Below are 7,617 nucleotides of genomic sequence, written 5' to 3' on the forward strand. Positions count from 1 at the left end.
TAAGGAAAACAATGTCAATTAGATTTTAAAAAATATAAGGGACACGATGTTAATGAAATTTATAAAAACAAGAAATATAAGGGAAACAATGTTAAATAGAAGATTTATAAAAACAAATACCTTACTCTGGAAGGGATGAACCAATGAATGTTTCCACGAAGTGTAACTGAAGGATTTAAGTAATGAAACAAAAAAAGATGGCAACCAGGGGAATCCAACTTATCCGGGGACATGCCCCGTCAATCCTTAATGATTCTGGGAGCCAACGAATCCTCCATGCAGAGGAGAGTGGGGAGGCGTAGGATTAGAGAGCGAAAGGCTTGGAGGACACGGATTATCGGAATCGCCGTGCTTTGGAGTTTGTTGGTAAAATAATAGTGGAAGAAATGGCAGCCTCTTATATTTATATATATATATATATATATATATATATATATATATATATATATATATATATATATATATATATATATACATACATACATACATACATACATATGTATATACTGTATGTACACACACTGTATATATATACAGTATATAATTATATATATATATATATATTATATATATATATATATACTGTATATATAGATATATATATATATATATATATATATATATATATATATATATATATATATATATATATATATATATATATATGAATACTTAAATGAGACAGAGACTTAGCGCTTAATACCGTCCATATAAAATGCAAGGTTTTTCCTCGTTACTTTGTCCTCGGTCACCCAAAATTAGTTAACCTTTTACCCGATTCGCTGCTGTAGCATGATCACCATGTTGGAAGTAGTCCGAATACGACGTAGATGAATAAAAATAAAACATTATCTTTATCACTCCCCCGTGAAATTCATTCTCTAAACGAAATATTGAGAGTCTCTTAATTTCACATTCAAGCGATTATTTTCAGAAGGTTTAAAATCTCTCCTTTCCCTGCATTTAATATAAAGCCCCTGATAGTAAAAAAATGCCTCTGCCCTTAATCTATTACTACCATTTTTATGGTTATGGTAATCGTTTCTTATCTGGTTCTATTTATCGGCCTGAAGATGAGAAATTTTTCTGTTTGGATATTTTCGTATTGAAGAAACCTCACATAATGACCCTAAGTCTCAATTTGGGTTCAATCAACAAATAAGGTAGCGCCCACGTTCGACTCTTACTTTTGAGAGAGAGAGAGAGAGAGAGAGAGAGAGAGAGAGAGAGAGAGAGAGAGAGAGAGAGAGAGATCGCAGTCTGCAATGTAATGATCAAAGGCTTGACTGAAATACAAATCTACGCCATTACACTTGTGCGCTAGTTCCTACGACGATAGAGAGAGAGAGAGAGAGAGAGAGAGAGAGAGAGAGAGAGAGAGAGAGAGAGAGAGAGGGGGGGGGGATTCCTAAACTGGTTGGCATTTAGACAAGGAAGCTCCCCATTCAGGGACGAAGGTTGGAGCTCAAAACGCATGGTGAAGCATGATTACCCTTCGCCATACATTACTGAACCCTGATTTAAGGAATGACGTCACACCTACGCACGGGTAAGGGAGTTCCTATCATACTGTATAGATGGAAGTCATGGGTATAGATGGATGCCCATCGCGTGGGTCTGGGCGTGGGTGTGGGTTTGGACGGGTGTTGTGTTAAGCTGGGCCTTGGGTACTGAAATTAAATTTCATATTACCCGTAAAACGTACTAGATTTTCCTGGTTTTGGGTTGATCTGGCTTTATGCCAGCAAGGGGTCTTGCCTTTAGGCGGCCCTTAGGTATGGTAGGTTTGTAATGAATACGAGAGGCCTGGCGTGGACCTCTGTACACTTCATTTCCCAGCGCCCGTCTCTCTCTCTCTCTCTCTCTAGAAGATTTTCTTCCTTACAACTCACAGAAAACTGGGGTATCTTTTTCGCTCTTGTGCTTTTGTGAATGAATTTTATTCATGGAAAATAAAAATGTATTCGCGAATAACTGTCATTTGATGAACAAATTACATAGCTGCGTTAGTTTCCCGTTTTATTTCTGTGTGGACGTATATTTTTCATTATTTGTTTAAATGCGCTTTAGCAATAAGGACGGTTAGGAGAAGAACGATAAACATTGGAAATACTTCATTTCACGATGTTTTTATATATAGATATATAAAATTATATATTTCTATGTATATATATATACATATATATATATACTGTATATTTTATATATATATAATATATATATATATATATATATATATATAATTTTATATGTAATATATATATATATATATATATATATATATATATATATATATATATATATGTGTGTGTGTGTGTGTGTGTGTGTGTGAAATTTTTATCACACCGTGATTTATATACAACCAAGAAACTACAAATGCCGTTTAATTTCCAATTCACGTTACTTCGGGTATATCCCCGATGGAGAATGATCACCGAAGGGGAATTATAAGTGATAAATGGATCGGTACCGTCGGGTCTCGATCCCTCGACACAGTGCCTTCCAACGACTCCAGTCGACAGCCTACCCACTGGGCCATTTATCGCTTATAATTCCCCTTTGGTGATAATTCCCATCGGGGACATTCCCGAAGTAGCGTGAATTGGATATTAAACGACATTTGTAGCTTCGTGATTATATATATACATACATATATACATACATACATACATACATACATACATATATATATATATATATATATATATATATATATATATATATATATATATATATATATATATATATATATATATATATATATATATATATATATACATAATTGCTAAAACATCAATACAAGTACATTTATCGAGAGAGAGAAATTGTGTACTTGACTTAAATGTTCGTCTTCATCATCCAGAGTTCAGTCCCCCAAAAAATCTGTTTAGAGACAGTTAGTAAAAACCCCTTCATCCACTGAGAGAGAGAGAGAGAGAGAGAGAGAGAGAGAGAGAGAGAGAGAGAGAAAGCGAAGTCTGCAATGTAATGATCAAAGGCTTTACTGAAATACAAATTTGCATCATTAAACTTGTGCGCCAGTTCCCACGACATGAAAGCCTTTGGTCCCGAGAGAGAGAGAGAGAGAGAGAGAGAGAGAGAGAGAGAGAGAGAGAGAGAGAGAGAGAGAGGTTTGTGCATTTGTCGACCTTGGATGCCATTTAGGGACGGCGGCTGGAGCTCAAAACGTATCGAGGGACATGATTACCCTTCAAAGCGCATTACTGAGTCTGCCTTGACATCCATTGGCTGACAACGGAACCCTGATTTAGCGAAATGAGGTTATAGTGGCATGATGAGGCCAATAGCTGCTTCGAGTGGCTGTTTTGTAGAGAGTAAACTGGGAGAGAGAGAGAGAGAGAGAGAGAGAGAGAGAGAGAGAGAGAGAGAGAGAGAGATATGAGGATCTGGTCGGAACGGAGGAGATGATTGGAAGGTGATGAGGAGAGAGAGAGAGAGAGAGAGAGAGAGAGAGAGAGAGAGAGAGAGAGAGAGAGAGAGAGATGACGACCTTGTCGGACCGGAGGAGATGATTGGAAGGTGATGAGAGAGAGAGAGAGAGAGAGAGAGAGAGAGAGAGATGACGATCTTGCCAGACTGGAGTAGATAACTGGAAGATGATGAGAGAGAGAGAGAGAGAGAGAGAGAGAGAGAGAGAGAGAGAGAGAGAGAGAGAGAGAGAGAGAGAGAGAGATGACGATCTTGTCGGGCTGGAGGAGATAACTGGAACGAAGGAGAGAGAGAGAGAGAGAGAGAGAGAGAGAGAGAGAGAGAGAGAGAGAGAGAGAGAGAGAGAGAGAGAGAGAGAGAGAAAGGTATTTATAGAATGAGAAGCATGTCCAGGGAGGGATAAAAACGGTCAAGGTGACAATATCTTAATTAGAGGTTTTAGACATTTTTTCATAAAACGCTGGACCAGATGAGATTTTTTTTCCTGTTCACTTAAAATTAAAAAATGATCTCGTGAATTTTCATTCGCTTTTTCACTGACCAGCCTGACACTTTGCTCCACTAGTTTCTCCACACAAGCACAAAACCGAGAAATCAGTTCTCTGCAAATATCAAGTATTCCTGTTTAAATCGGCTGTCCTGAACTGAACTGAGTATAGAATTTAGGCCACTGGCAAAGCACTGGGACCTATGAGGTCATCCAGCGCTGAAGTGGAAATTGGCAGTAAAAGTTTTGAAAGGTGTAACAGGAGGAAAACCTCAAAGCAGTTGCAGTATGAATCAATTGTTAGGAGAAGGTTGAGGAAAGTAAGATGGAAGAAAGAGAATATGAAAGGAGGTACAGTAAAAGGAACGAAAGGGATTGCAGCTATGGGCCGAAGGGACGCTGCAAAGAACGTTAAGTAATGCCTACAGTGCACCGCATGAGGTACACTGACGGCCCTACCACCAGCCCCCCGGGGTAAATCGGCTGTAATAGAAGCTGTGACGCAAGCTTCCTTCAGCAACTTTGCACAAAATAGCCAAGAATTTGTTGAGTAAGCACCAAGTATAAGTCACATACATTCGTACAGGCGATGATGCACGACAACCAACATATGCGAACTCAATCCTGGCAACGTATTTATTACTTGGTCCTACATTTCGCGAAGAGAAGCGCTAGAAGTCTCGTTCGTTCAAAATATCTTCTATGGATGGCAACAGAAATACGACTGGTAAGTTTAACCGAAAACCACTGCTCTATTTTTTTTAAACCTTTTCTATTCTTCTGATACAAAAGGAGGATTACTACCCTAATACAATTCCTAATGTTTTAATAATTCACTCACATTTTCATCTATTTATTTATCAACCTACTTATTTTTTCTTTTTTTTAATAAGTGATCTTTTCTCTCTCTGTGCTTCCCATTACATTCTGTTACTTCTTTCTAACGAACACCACATTCTTTGAAAGTTTGGTGGGCTTGTTCCACATGAACAGGGTCCAGGCTTCTGAATAATAATAGCAGTTCACTAATGAAATTTAAACTTGTCTGCTATCTTTACATTTCATTTTACCAACTTCATATTTTTTTCGAGAGGGTTGTAAATGTATTTATCATTGTTGAAAGAACGTTAACACTATCTAAAGGCAAAAAAAGAAGTGTCGTGTGAAAAGTTTGTTGACGAAAAAAAAATACCCATTTTTTTTTTGGAAACGTTTTTCCAATTCAATCTTTAGCAAAGGAAATTGAAAACAATGGTCGGATAACGAGTCTTTTTGGTGGTCTTCGAAAACGCAATTAAATAACCGTTGGACCAACGAAGAAAAAAATATATAAAATGGAGTTAGAATTCTTTTGTTCTTCTGAAAGGAAATGAAAATAATGGGAGTGAAAATTGATCAGACAATCAGACAAATTATCATCATCAGGGAGATAATAATTTTCAGACTGGAGTGACTGATTTTTTTAACAATGTGTAGAAATAATATCTAAATAATCAAACTAAGTTTATACCCATAATTTTTATACATGAGCTTTAATGGGCTCTATACAAGTATGCAGAATGAAGGGGGGTACACAAATTTTGCCCAAGCTTTCAGATGGTATGTGATGTTCTCGAGTCGGGACTTACCGTCTCGACCCTGTCTCGTACTTAACAAGCCAAGGGAATACTAGATAATCCAAGGCCAAGAGAGACAAGGTCTACCCAATTGGGTGGAGTCGCCTCCCCCCTGGGGTAACTACGTAGGCGATGACGTATCTCAGAGGTACCGGCTCGTTACGGCAATTCACCTGCTGACGCAATAAGGAGGTAGACAAGCTCCACCCACGTGGGGGATTTTGGGGGAAGTGAGCAGACCTTCTCTTTCTCTTGACCGTTAAATAATCTATGCCACTACGCTGACCTATGAGGAGAATTAGGCCGTAACCAAGAATGCTGAGCAAACACAACTCTGGGCTAACCTGCAACTGGGCGGTAAACACGAGCACTGCAAACTAAGAACTCTGCTGTAACCAAGAACGCAGTGCTAACCAGGACCTCTGCACTAAACAACAGTGCTGTGCAAACCATGTATGCAGCGCTAACCTTGACCTCTGCACTAACCTAAAGTGCCGTGCAAACCAAGAACGCAGCATTAACCTCGACCTCTGCACTAACCAAGAATGCAGCATTAACCTTGACCTCTGCACTAACCAAGAGTGCTGTGCAAACCAAGAACGCAGAGCTAACCTTGACCTCTGCACTAACCAAGAGTGCTGTGCAGACCAAGACTCTGCACTAACCAAGAGTGCTGCGCAGACCAAGAACTCTGCGCTAACCTTGATCTCTGCGCTAACCAAGAATGCTGCGCAAACCAAGAACTCTGCGCTAACCTAGAATGCTACGTTCCTACAAAACACTAGGGCATCCAACTAATAAAATACAATGAAATTAAACGTAATAAAATAAAATAAAATTGTTTTCAAGATTTCTCTTGACTACACCAACTTTTCTACATTTGGAACCATTATTGTTGTTTCTTCTTTATCAGTACAAACACAGATGAAGATTATGACATATTTAATGAACTGACGTAGAGAAATACAATTCTTTGATCATATACTTAAATAATTAAATGAAAAGGATATAAAATATTGCAGAAATAGATCTATACTATATGCAATTTTTCTACCTGCGAGTTACGCATAATTTTTTAACTAAATGTTTAAAGTATTAAACAAGGCAGAAAATTCAACTTGTGTTAAATGAAGAAAATCAAAATGCACTGTTTCCTTTGCAACGGAACCAAGAACACACTCATAGCTATTCAGTCATCTCGAACTTGGCCATCATATCAAGATCTTACAGAACACACACACAGGGCATCACACACTAATAAAATAAATATATGTAATTAAACATATATAATAATAAATATATATATATGAAAATTGTTTTTCAAGATTTCTGGAAAGTTACAATGATATACAAAAAACCAACTTTTCTATGTTATTTGAACCATTTTTGGCTGTTGTTTCGATTCTTTATTTCTTGGGTACAAACACAGATGAAGATTAGGACATATTTAATGAACTGAAAGGTTCATATTGTTGGTTTGATTGATGATAGCAGATTCCAGCATCTTTCTTTTGATCATACCAACTACTTTAAACATGCCCTGACATTAAATGAAAAGGATCTCCATAAAATATTGCTCTGTTAAAAATTTTGCAGATCTATACTATATGCAATTTTATCTTGTAAACTCCGGCTTCTTCCTTTTGAGTTACGTTAACGTGCATAACTGTTGTTAACTAAATGTTTAAAGGATTATTAAACAAGGCAGAAAATTTCATTTTTGTTGTTACCAATCTATTTGTCATGTTGTACTCAGAGGACTTAGTTATTTTAACCTGAAGAAAAGATCCGCCAAAAACGCACTGGATAGAGCAGTTGCATTATCGAGAGGGCGGATCGTAAAGCAAATAAAATATACTACAGAGGTCCCACTTGACAACAAGGAATAGATTGCAACAACAAATTTTAAGAACTTAAGTTTTTGGGAGTTTGTATGCCTTGATACCGTGTACACTATCACCAGGCGAGATAGATCGCTCTGCAAAGAATAACAGAGCACAAAAGATCAGTACGTTACGCTTCGAGAGTTCGGGAATTTTCTCATATTAGAAATACAGGGCATGT

Source organism: Macrobrachium rosenbergii, chromosome 11 (genome assembly GCF_040412425.1).
Source record: "Macrobrachium rosenbergii isolate ZJJX-2024 chromosome 11, ASM4041242v1, whole genome shotgun sequence".
Taxonomy (NCBI): Eukaryota; Metazoa; Arthropoda; class Malacostraca; order Decapoda; family Palaemonidae; genus Macrobrachium; species Macrobrachium rosenbergii.